At 36.8% G+C, this 13,518-nt stretch overlaps 1 protein-coding gene and 1 pseudogene across 3 annotated transcripts in view; one reads left to right on the top strand and one right to left on the bottom strand.

Moving 5' to 3' along the window:
- Positions 1 to 13,518, bottom strand: part of ACYP2 (acylphosphatase 2) — a 350,111-nt gene that overhangs the window by 285,122 nt on the left and 51,471 nt on the right. Inside the window, exon 3 of one of the 3 annotated variants that reach the window (XM_077134226.1) lies at positions 7,163 to 7,322. The exons of the other annotated variants lie outside the window; for them this stretch is intronic. The gene's annotated coding sequence lies outside the window, so the exon portion shown is untranslated. The remainder of the gene's footprint in view (positions 1 to 7,162; positions 7,323 to 13,518) is intronic. 3 annotated transcript variants of the gene reach the window in all.
- Positions 1 to 13,518, top strand: part of LOC143661119 (uncharacterized) — a 54,132-nt pseudogene that overhangs the window by 16,222 nt on the left and 24,392 nt on the right.

Below are 13,518 nucleotides of genomic sequence, written 5' to 3'. Positions count from 1 at the left end.
ACCATCTATGTCCTCTCCCAGTGAGAGTAGTTTTTATTCTCTGCATCAATCAGGGTCCAATCAGAAGCAGAAATCATGAAGTAATTTAAAGAGGAAGACATTTAATATAAAGAAGCATTAAGCAATGATAGGAGAGTAGCTATAAAGGTGGAATGAGAACTCTAAAAGATGCTGGAGAATTTAGGGAAAGTATTCAAAAAAGGACAAACTTGGATGTGGATTCAGAGCTCATTGAAGAAGGTGTAGTTACAACCCACTTAATAGTGGACAAGTGCTTCGGTTTCCTGGGCCAGAGGTGACCCAGGGTTTTCAAGCAAGCAGAACCAACCCTCTGGGGTACAGGTGAATCAAAAAGAGTGGGCAGGCCTGGCAGTCAGATGGACATGGATGCAGAGAAAGTCATGGATCTACTGCAGGTGTGAGGCCTGGAACACATTTAATGGCCAGGAGAAACAAACCTTCAGGCTGCAGTCAAGCTGAAGCTGAGGGGTGAGTACACAAAAGGAGTTGGGCTGACACTGTGGGACCTGTGGGATTGAGATCTGGAGAAACCTCCCTCTGCAGGAACCCAGTACACCCCCATATATGGCTCAGGGCAGAGTAGTCTGGGCCACTGAAAAGGATGAAGACTGGACATCCAGTTTGGTAGAAAGCCAGCCTCCAGGGGGTCCCAGCATGCATGTGCTGAGCACCAACTTGAGATAGGGTACAAGCACATGCCACCTGGGGTTCCCAGCTACAGTACTATTGTCCAAGTCAAGAGCAAAAGTTGCTCCCTATAAGCACTTAGCACTGGAGAAATTTGCATAGGTCAAGTAGTGGAGAAGAAAGCATACTTTCCAGAAGTCTGACTAACAAGCCATCAGAACCAAGAAGAAAAACACATTCCTCCTTCAGTATTTCTCTCCAGCATCCTCTATTGACAAAACTTAACATCATGTCAGCTGGCAAAGGAAAAATAGTTAAAGAGCCCAGATCTATTGGAACAGATCAGTCAATAAAGGCTGACTTTGGAGCTGAGTGGTAAAAATTTATAACTGGCATATTCTCACTCCACAAAATTAGACCTCCCATTAATTGTTCTCTCTGCTGTCTCCTAGAATTTCTCTTATCACCATGTGCTACCTGCTTTCATCAATTCCCAATGACTCTGATTTCCTAACCTAGTTCCTACAGCCATTTACAGCTGTATATCTCATAAATGTCTCCACTTCCTCTTAAAGGATGGCTAATAATTGTGACCCAATGGAGCCTGCTGGTTGCAAATATAATATTGCATAGTCCTTAAAGGAACTGAATAAGAACATTCAAAAGTTGAATTAGATGACCATTATAAGCCCATTACATATTAATATAAATAATTTATTTTTAATGGTAGACAGTCATTTTTAGAAAGCAAAATAACATAATGAGAAGGCGTTGTTTTACATTATTGTAAATCTCTAATGTCTGGTTGAATAGAAACAGGTGGATTCTCATATATGCTTTTGCATTCAGTTTTTGTTTGTTTGTTTGTTTTCAGTTTTTTGCATTATGTTATTTGAATTAAAGTATGGGGAGAGAATCCAGCCTCACATAGTTAATGGCTGTTGAAAAGGGAATGGGCATTTTAATAGCCTTTTCAGATAAGTGGATATGTTTATTTAATACTACATCAAAACTCAATGAGTGGTAGTTTCTTAAAGGTTAGTTTCACTGTGGAATCTGAACCCATATCAATGGATTTTTCATATATTGTTACATTAAAATGCATTTGTCTGAAAAAAAAAGTTGAATTAGAGACTACAAAAGGGACATATAGGGAAATTTTTAGGATTCTGAAATTGCTCTATATAGTATTGGGCTGGTATATTTATGCATTTTCAAAACTGATAGGACTGTAAGCAACACTTATTTTTAATAACACAGCCAGGATGTTGGAGGATCCCAAGATGGAAAGCAGACTCTGATAAATGACTCTAACGGTATTACAAATGTATGACATAATCTTGCTAAAAGGGATGGGGGTGGGCAGAAAGTGATCTAAGTAACTTTGGAAAATGGTATCTTGACTGGAAACTGTGAAGCTGAAAATAAAAAGAACTGTACATAAACACTGTGCTGTATCTATAAATTTGTTTCTTACAGGAATGCAGGTTAACAATTATGAAAGTATTTTACCTCTATACGAGGTTTAAATAAATGATAAATGATAGATAATGAGTTTCCCTCAGCCAGGTTTCACACAGGCAGAGAAAATTTACAAATAAGCAAGGAAGGTAGACTAGAATAAACTCTATGATACTAGATTAGAGTTGGTAACATTAGTATAAACTCATGTTTAGTTTAATACACATACAGGTAGCTAAATTCAGAAATAATTATAGATATATGTGTGCAAAATGATGTACAAACATATCTTACCTATTTTTTTTTGTCCACTGAGAAGACCTAGAAGCATTTCTTATCCCACCCACACCCTGAATATAATGGGCACAGCTGTGTCCAGATCTTGTTTTTTTCAAGAAACCATTCTCCAATAAAGGAAGGGGTACTCCTCAGAGAAATGGCTGATTCTAGTGCTGGGGCAGAGAATATATAAGATAAATTTAGATAAAGTAAGTATTGTGCCAGTAAATAAGGGAGCGCTCAAAAAACAAATGGGACACATGAGCTAACCTGAAAGGATTCCCAATGGCTAAAACTGGAATAATTTGAACAACATAAAAATAACATAGTATTGGATTATAATACAAAATACAAAATAAATATACATAAATGAATAAATAAAAATTTTAAAAAGGAGACAAGCCTTCCTTATAGAAGAATTCCAAATAACATGTGCAGATACTTCCTCCTCCAGGAGTGGAAACTTAATCCCCTCTCTGCCCTTGAGTGTGAGCTGGATTTAGTTACTTACCACCAAAAAACAGTATGACAAATTAAAAAATAATAACTCTACAGTGAAGAGACCAATGATCAAGTCATACATTAGTGATAAATCCTGTTATAAAAGGCAGTGTTTTCCTCCCCAAGACCCCTGTGCTGGTTTGAAAGGATGTATGTACCCTAGAAAAGCCATGTTTTAATCCTTATCCTATTTTGTAAAGGCAGCTGTTTTTTCTAATCCCTATTCAATACTGTATGTTGGAAACTTTAATTAGTTTATCTCCAAGGAGATGTGACTCAATCAGTGTGGGTATTAAACTTGATAGGTGGTCTCCACCCATTCCGTGCAGGTCTTGATTACTTTACTGGAATCCCATAAAAGAAACATTTTGGAGAAAGTGAGAGATTGTGAAAGAGCAGAGAAGAATGACATAGCCATGAGAAGCAGAGACTCCACCAGCCAGCGACCTCTGGAGATGAAGGAAAATGCCTCCTGGGGAGCTTCAAGAAACAGTAAGACAGGAGAGAAAGCTAACAGATGACCCCGTGTTTGCCATGTGCCCTTCCAGATGAGAGAGAAATGCTGACTGTGTTCGCCATATGCCTTCTACTTGAGAGAGGAACCCTGAACTTCATCGGCCTTCTTGAACCAAGAAATCTTTCCCTGGATGCCTTAGATTGGACATTTCTATAGACTTGTTTTAATTGGGCATTTTCTCAGCCTTAGAACTGTAAACTAGCAGCTTACTAAATTCTCCTTTTTAAAAGCTGTCCCATTTCTGGTATATTGCATTCAGGCAGCTAGCAAACTAGAACAACCCCCAACCCCTAACCCCAATTTAATCTTTTTTTTTTTTTTTAATATTTTTGTTGAGAAATCTCGACACACATACATGGTATACAAGCAACGGCTCACAGTATCATCACATAGCTGTGTATTCATCACCATGAACCTCAGGCCATTCTTGAGAAAGACATCCACTAAATCTGAACTGAGGTAAATTCTACAAAATACCTGACCAGTGCTCTTTGAAATTCTCAAGGTCATGAAAAACAAGGAAAGATTGAAAAATTGGCACAGATTAGACAAGTCTAAGGAGATATGACAAGCAAATGCAATGTGATAGCTTGGATTCAATCTTCGACAAAAGACATTAATGGAAAAGCTGGTAAAAAAAACAAATAGAGTCTGAATTTTAGTTAATAGTAGCATACCAATTTCAATCTCTTAGTTTTGACAAATGTATCATGATTATGTAAGATGTTTATATTAGGGGAAATGAGGTGAAAGGTACATGGGAATTTCTGTCCTAACTTGGCAATTTTTCTGCAAATTTAAAATTATTCCAAAATAAAAATTAAAAAAATAAAATTTTGGACTAGAGAGACAAGCTTCTGTAATGCTACAATATTTGTTATCTATCCTAGTCTTACCTGCCCTCTGGGGAGGCAACACAGGGTAGAGGATCCAGGATGACTGTTGGGGTTTGACAGGCATGGACTTATTCTTTTTTATTCTGTGCAGTGGCAGTCACATTTCATTCTTTTTCCATGTGAATATCCCATTATCACAGCACCAGGTTCTCTCGCATGTGGGTTGAGCTTTCTACCGAACTATCCATGTACCACACCAACCCCCAGGCATGGGTCTGAATCACATGTCATTTACTAGCCGCATGACCTTAGACAAGAAGCTGAATCTAGCTAAACTTTAATATATCTTCATTGTTAAAAGTAGAGACAATATACCTCTTGTTTAGTTCTTGATTCATTTGAAAACAGTTACTGAGATTTGCTATGTGCCTGTATTGTATTGATCACTAGAGATGCAATTGTGAAAAAAAAAAACAAAAAAAACAGACCATGCTCTCATAGAGTTTAAGGTCAAATGGGGAGCAGAGACAAGAAATTAAGCTGGGATGGCTAGGTACTATTTGAACCCTTAAGGAGGCCTCCCAAATTAACTTAGAAATGCCTAAACAGCTGAAAAATGAAGAGGATTCACCAGGCAAACAGTATTTTAAACAGAGGGAACTGAGATAAAATATATTCGGAAAAGTAGTTTCGGGGGGAGAAATTGGAAAAATAGATTACTTGTGGGATATTTAGTGGGATGGAAATTGGCAAAAAGAGCCCAAGGTTCAGAAGAGAATAAGAGACTGAAGTTATAAATGAGGAAGTTCATCAGCATGGAGATGATGATTGAAGTCTCAAGAATAGATGAGATTTCACAGAAAGAGTATGTAGAATTAAAAAAGAAGAGGGGGACGGGTCATGGTGGCTTAGCAGACAGTGTTCTCGCCTGCCATGCTGGAGACCCAGGTTCAATTTCCAGTGCCTGCCTATGTAAAAAAAAAAAAAAAAAAAGGAAAGAATAGATAAGACTAGGAAAGAAAAAAAAGAAGAAGAAGAAGAAGGGGGGCTATGATAGAAATATATGAAACCAATACAGAAGTGATGGACAGAGGAAGAAGATTCATCTCTATACCCCAAAGATACTGAGGAGGAGAAGCCAGAAGAATAGGAGGGAAATTAGGAAAGCCTGGAACCAAAGAAGTTAAGGAAAGAGTTATTTGAGAGTGTCCAATTATTTATGGAACATAAGTCAAAGTTTGAAAACTTTCCATTAAATTTAGAAACATGAAGTTATTATGATACTGAGAAGAGTGGTTTCAGCAGATAAAAGTGCAATTGCATGGGACTGAGGAGTAAATGGGAGATGAGAAAATGGATTGTAGACTCTTCTAAGAATTTGATTGTGATAGTAAGGAAAGAGCTAAGACTGTAGCTAAAGAATATGAATAAAATAAGGATCCATGGGGTTTTAGAAAAATAAAAGGAGAAGCGAAATCTCCTCCTTACAATAGAAACCTTCTGATAAATATAGGAGGAATGATGGAATTAGAAAATAACAATTTGGCAACCGTTATAATAATAATTGATTCAGCCAAGAATCTTCAATGAATGCTAAAATTCGCAATTGAAACTAGCAGAATATCTCAAAACATCTTCCCACAAGATACTTATTAATTACAATGGAAAATATAGTAATTTTACAGTGGAAAAATCTGATCTACACTAATATAACACAGTGATCAAAGTTAACATCATCAGTAATGGGAGAAATTGACATCATGTGGCTGCTGAGGGCCATTCCTGGAAAAAGAAAGTCAATAACCTCAATCTAATCATGAGAAAATACCAGACACACAAAAACAGAGGGACATTCTACAAAATAACTGTCTTGTGGTCTTCAAAAATATCAATATTATGTAAGAAAAAGCCTGAAGAATTGTTCCAGATTAAAGAAGGTTAAAGAAACTAAAGAGATATGACAACTAAATGCAATACATGATCCAGGAATTTCTTCTGCTATAAAGGGAATGATTGAGCCATTTGAAAAAAAATATGAATAGTTCTATTGATTACACAACAACATTCTTATCAATGTTAATTTCAGCATGTCAGTGTTTTCAGGAAATATACACCGCAGTATGTAGGATAAAGAGACATCTTGTCTGCAACTTACTATCAGATGGTTCAGATAAAAAGTTACATACATAGAGGGAAAAGAATAAAGCAAATGTAATAAAAGGTTAACATTTGGGGATTCTGGGTGAAGAGTATATAGAAATTCTTTGTACTATGATTGTGAACTTTTCTTTATGTTTGAAATTATGTCAAAACAAACAAAATGCCAAGAATAGAAAAGTTAGAAGGCAGCTTTCTGAGATGTGGAAAAGAATGAGTTTTTTAAAAATCAACTAAAAGGGAGGAAAGTAGTTGTTCCTGGGAAGTAAGAAATAGCAAGCAGAGGGGAAGGCAGCATTCTTGTTTGTAAAAGGCCTTAGAAAATGATTCAACACTTTAAACCATGTCCATGTGTGGCTTGGAAAGCTTAGAAAGAAAAAAAAACTACATTAAAAAGAACAAGCAAATAACAACAAAAACATACATGGGATTAGCAAGGAAGGGTTTTGCATGCTTTTTTTGGGGGGTTTGTTTTTTTTAAATGGGAGACACTTAAGCAGGCTTACATGTGGAGGAGAAGCCAATAAAGAGGGAAAGGATAAAACCATAGGGAAGAATAAGAAAGAATTGATAGAGGGAGCTGTCTAAGGAGGCAAGACAATCTTATAGTTTGTTGGGTTGATTTACCAAGGACCAGGGATGACACTAGTCACATCATTATTTCTAACCAAACCCAGGACAGAGATTGCCACATAACAGATACTCTTGACAATATCTGCTCTTGTCCCCTCTTGCTTCTTGCTGAGCCCTGGAGTACACTCACCTGTACCTGGTGTGAGGTGCTCTCTCAGAAACTCCAAAGGTGCATTCTTGGGAATTTCCTAGGTGAGTCTGTCACTTCCCTTTTCAGTGTCTAAATTAAGATTCCCAAAGATTTGGTAAACAGCTCTGTCTTCCTCTACAGATTTAGGCACTGAAGTTCTCTAAAAAAATGCAAGATATAACCTTAAGGGAAAGTCATCTCTAAATCCATCACTTTTGATTTTTCTGATTACCTTAATGACCTAAGTGATAGAGTAAGACCTGAAGTCAAAATATTTAGAAAGACTTTGAAAGCCAACTTTATTTTTACTTGCAGCCATAGAACCAGCATTTGTTAGAGGAAGGATGTCACTTCCCCTGTCATAGGGGTAAATTTTGTCTCCCTAGCAATTGAAGAGTTTTCTTCCAGAATTATGACTCAACTCTTTTGGGGAGAGTTACTTATCACAGCATGGCAGCTGATGTCTTTCCACTAAGTAGAATGATCATGACATATATAATGCATTAAAGAACTCTAAAAAAATATCCATCTCACATTTTAAAAATCTGTTCTTAAATTCAAAACTAGTTTTTAAAGGACAAGTGCTGACAAAGGCTACTTTTAATTATAGTAATAAGCAGAAACTAATAGGTGATATTCAATCAAAATGGAAGAAAATACTTCCACTAGGGCTTACCTCTATATTTCTTTCCTAATTTAGCCCAAACCATATTCTAATACAATACAGTCAATTTATACATGGGTAGGTGACAATTAGTATGTAGTCCTAGCTAAATGGTTCTGGTGATATTTTTGAATTGCACCTTCTTTGGTTGGGAATATTACATTCAGTAACTGTATGGCAAATAAAATGACTCCACAAGCCCACACAGCTTGAAGTAAGTATTTTCAATAGCAAGTTGCCTTTATATGGGCATAGTTCTACATTCTAAAATAATGTCTCCATTATCTCAGAGTTCAACTCTTTTAAATCTATAAGAAATATGTCATGTATGAATGTGTGGCGATGATTCACAGATTTGAAATAACACCTGCTCTCCTTCGGTTCTGGCACAAAATGTGTCAGTGAAGTCTGCAATTAGGAAAATTATCTTGGCCTGTCTTGCCACAAGGATGGTGACGTCAACATACACATCCAGAGCAGAAATGTGTTAGCAAAAATGAGTTTAGAAAACTGTTCTGCTCCAACACTGCTTGATACCTTTTCAGTGGACAACTGTGTCATCTAGATTTTTGTCATTGATAATAATAACACTAATACTACTGAACACTTGCTATATTGTTTCTTTTAGTCTTTACAACAGTCCTATGAGATTGGTACAATGATGGTTCCTGTTATACAGATGAAGAGAGGTTAAATAAATTGACCAAGATCATATAGCTAGCAAATGATAGGACTTGAATTTGAACCCAGGTCTCTTGGATTCAGAAGTCCACTCTTTTAACCAGGACCAGCTATGTAATTTGAGGGGCCCCAAGCAAAATGTAAACATGGGACTCCTTGTTAAAAAATTATTGCGAATTTCTAGACGGTGACAGTACTATATTATACCAAGCATGGGGCCCTTTTAAAAGGAGGGCCCTGTGGGAATGCGCAGGTTATTCACTTATGACATTGGCCTTGCTTTAACCATATCACTTCCCTCCACTGTGTCCTTCATCCCCATTCCACAACCTAATTCAGTAAATATTTGTCCAAGCCACAACTCCATTGTAAAATAATCTAGGTTGGTTCTTAAGACCTTGAAGTAGTCTGTTTCCCTCTTTTAAAAACCACAAACAACCAACTGTTGCATTTTCCACTACAGTTTTAAGTATAATACAGTGTCATGCATGACTTCTTCCTGCTGTGATTATTTGCAGCTGCTTCACCCGAATGATGGGAAAAGATCTCTTATATCCTCATAATTGTAGGGTCCTGATTAATGAACACTTTGCCTCTCTGAATCCTCTTTTGAAGATTTGTTTCAAACCTTTCATTTGGCACCTTCATTAAAGTGGAATGTTTGGAGTTTGATGGATGGCATGTTCGAATGTACACTTTTACTGTCCAATACATATCCTGAAAACAAAGGGAGTCTGTCTGCAGTGTGTATAAAGTAATTGTGACAAACAGTTTACATTTCTAGGGGCAGGAATGGGTTGTGTGTGCATGTCTGTGGAGGTGGAGGTCTAGGAAAGAGAGAAGGCATGTCTCTGTCCTTGTTGGGGGTTTCCACCTAATTTGATTCACAGCAAATTACTTAGCCAACTCCAAACTCTACTTTTCTCCCCTCTCCAGCTGGACCTTCCCTTTTCCATTCTCACACTGTGTTTTTTTTTTTTTTTTTTTTTTTTTTTTTTTTTTTACTATGGTTCCCTTTTCCAAAAGAAATTTTTTGCTGTGCCTATCTTTATTTTCCTTCTAATACAGACCAAAGAAGGAAGAATCCATAACTATCCTCCATCTGAGAGGATTAACAATTTAGGATATAAATTTGGACTCCTGGAATCAGTACCTACCTACCTCTCACAGAAAAGTTGAACAAACTACAGAAGACCTGTAAATCTACCATGGAAAGGATAAGATACAAGTAAATATCAAAGAAGTATAGTTCTAACTCTTATCAGACCCATTATCTACTTTTATAATAAAATATCTCCTTCAGTGACCTGAAATGGAATTCTTATATAAAGTAACCTACAGACACAAAGAAAAATTTTAAGATTAACATAGTTTCCTAAATGTAACTGAAAGGAGAAATAAAATAAAAGAATTTTATAATAAAAAATACATTTCAGTATTTACTTAGACATTTCTTCAGTAGAAGACAAAATGAAGGGGTCACATGCTTACATTTACTTATAATAAATGAGTTAAGATTTAATATTTAAGAGTCTAAGATTTAAGAGATTTAAGATTTAACTGAATATTAACACTTTTTTATATTTAACAATTTTTTTAAAGTAAATCAAAGAAAGTGCTATCATCAATTGTAACAAATGTTCCACACCAATGCAGGTGGGAATCCTGTATTTTATGCATGACTGTTCTGTAAACCCATAACTTCTCTAATTTAAAAAATCAAAAAAAAGAAAGAAAGAGGAATTCACCTGTTTTAGTTTGCCAAATTTAGTTGCTGCAAGAATGCAACATACATGAGATGGATTGGCTTTTAATAAGGGGATTTATTTAGTTAAAAATGTATAGATCTTCACAGGAAAGGCAGGTAGCTTTCATCTGAGTTTCTGTAGTCACATGGGAAGGCACAAGGTGATGTCTGCTGGCCTTCTCTCCTGGCCTCTGGGTTCCAACAGCTTTCCCTGAGGTAATTCCTTTCTGCATCTCCAAACATCTGGGCTGAGTTGCAAGTGCTGACATGAGATATACTGAACTGCTGAGCTCTCTTCTGACCTCTCTCTTTTAAGCCTCTAGGTAATTAAATTAAACCTCATTCATTGTGGAGGGCATGCCCCCTTAGCCTACCACAAATGTAATCCGTTATAGATAAATTTCACATACTGATGATTTAAGTCCACAGATACAGAACAATGGGGTATCATCACCTGGCCAAACTGACACCTGAACCTAACTACCACATCACCCAAATCAATAGATACCACAAGTGAAATTTGGTGATGAGTTGGCTTGCCTTCCTGTCCTCCAGAGGCTTTTAGAAGTCAATCTGATGGAAATAACCCAAGTATTCATCAACCAATGAATGGATAAACAATACATTGCATATACATACAATGTAATATCATTCAGCAGTAAGAAGGAATAAAGTTCTGAAGCATACAACAACATGGACAAGTCTTGAGGACATTATGTTGAGTGAAATAAGAAACAAAACAAAAATTGTATGATCTCACTAATATGAACTAAATATCAATAAAATAGACAGAAAAACTAGAATATAGGTTACCAGGAGATAGAATGGAGTTATAGAATGGGGAGCAGTTGCTTAATATGTGCAGAATTTTTAACAAGGTTGAATTCAAGTGTTTGAAAATGGATAGAAGTGATGGTAGCATGTTATTGTAAGTATTATTATTGTGCTAAATTGTCTGTGAATGAGGCTGAAAGGGGGAAGTTTAGAGTCATGTTTGTCACCAGAAAGGGGTTAAAACATGGGAATGTATAACACAGTGAATCTTGTCATAATGATGACTGTGATTAACAATACAAATATTAAAAAGTTATTTCATGAACTAGAACAAATGTATGACACTATTTCAAGGAGTTAAAAATAAAGTGTATATTGGAGAAAATGTACCTATTGTAAACTATGGACCATACGTAACAGTAATATATTAATATTCTTTTATCAACAGTAACAAATGTACAGCACCAAGGTCAATAATAGGAGGGATAAAGATTATGGGTGTTTGGCATTTTCTTTTTTTTGGTGGGGGGAAGAAATAAAAATGTTCTAAAATTGTGGTGATGAATTCACAACTATGTAATGATACAGTGAGCCACTGATTGTATATTTTGGAAGGGTTGCGTGGTATGAGAATATGTATCAATAAAAGTGAAAAAAAAAATGGCAATCTGAGGTTCCTAATGAAAACTTTCAGCAAAACAGACTTAAAAGTTCTATGTGCTAAATCACCATTCTTGATTCACCTATGTACATAATCAAGCCAAATCTAATGAAACCAGACTTATTTTATGATCAAGAACAATCTTTCTTTGGGGTTATCTTTAATCAAAATAGAAGTATAGGTTGAATTATGCACTCCCCCCAAAAATATGTTCTTGATTTTAATCCATTTTCTGAGTATAAACATTGTAAATAGGATTTTTAAAGATGTTTATTCTAGTTAAAGTGTGGCCCAACAGAGTGAAGTCTTTATGAAGAGAAAACCACATGGAAAAGGAATAAGCTCGAAGTCAACAGAACCTCAAAGAGAAAGGGGAGGGCATTATCATGTGCATTGCCATGTGATGGAAAAGCCAAAGACTCAAAGATTGCTGACAGCCAGCTCTAGAACACCACAGTCTTAAAGGAGAAAGCATCACCTTGCTGACACCTGGAATCTGGACTTCTCCCAGGCTCAAAACCATGAGCCAATAAATCCCTGTTAGGCCAAATTAAAAAACAAAAAACAAACGAACAAAAAACAGTAGGAGAAACACATGGCATGCCTGCTGGCCCTCCCCTATACTGTTTCTGGTATAGTAAAGCCAGCCTATTCTCCCACCCTGGAGCTGTTCTGAAAGAAGCAGAGTAAGTCCTAGGTACATACTGGGGTGCCTATATGTCTGTGTCAATCTAGCACAAAGCAGCCTGAAAGACTGTGTCATGGTCAGGTTCGTGTCAACTTGGCCAGGTGGCGGTGCCCATTTCTCTGGTTGGGCAAGTGCTGGCCTGTTTGTTGCTATGAGGACATTTCATAGAATTAAATCATGATCACGTCAGCTGCATCCATAACTGATTCCATTTGTAATCAGCAAAGGGGAGGGTCTTCTGCAATGAGTGATGTATAATCTAATCAATGGAAGGCTTTTAAGGAGGATTCAGAAGAGACAGACCCTCTTCCAGCATCACCAGCGAGTCTCTCCTGTGGGGTTCATCCATACTTTCCATTGGGGGTATCAGCTTCACAGCCTGCCCTATGTATTTTGGACTCTATATTCCCACAGTTATGTGAAACACGTTTATAAATTTTATATTTACTGGTATTTCCTGTTGATTCTGTTTCTCTAGGGAACACTAACTAATATAGCTTGGTACCAGGAGTGGTTCTTAAGAAACAGAATCTTAAAAATGTTTTTTATGATTGGTTTTCTACCCGGACTGGACTTAAAGGCACCAAGGACTCTGGTTCCTGTAATCAGAATAATACTGCCAATACAGGGGGTGAGTTGGCAAAAGAGATAGTCAAAATATCATCATTCGAGTTTTCTAATGCTTTGCTTGTATAAAGCCAGACTCTGGGGGATAATGGTTTTGATACCTTTATGGAGTTTTGCGGAAATAGGAGGCATAGAGATGTTGGCTGGTTGGAGGCATAGAGATGTTGGCTGGTTGTTGTTAGATGCATACAACACTGTATACATTAACGAGTGAAAGGGATGGACTTAAGGCTTCAAATGAGAAGCTTAAGCACCACCTGAGAGATGTAAACATTTCTATGAGTGTCCTGAAGGAAAATCTTATTTCCTGTAGCTGTAGACTTGAGATCTCTGAGAATCAGACTCAGAATCTTTTCGTTAGAGTAGCAACTTTACAGCATAAACAGTTATCTCAATTTTTTTTTTTTTTAACATGGGCAGGCAACAGGAACCGAACCCGGGTCCTCTGGCATGGCAGGCAAGCATTATTGCCTGCTGAGCCACCGTGGCCCACCCAGTTATCTCAATCTTGCAT

Source organism: Tamandua tetradactyla, chromosome 17 (assembly GCF_023851605.1).
Source record: "Tamandua tetradactyla isolate mTamTet1 chromosome 17, mTamTet1.pri, whole genome shotgun sequence".
NCBI lineage: Eukaryota > Metazoa > Chordata > Mammalia > Pilosa > Myrmecophagidae > Tamandua > Tamandua tetradactyla.
This window is presented reverse-complemented; position numbering and strand designations above follow the sequence as displayed.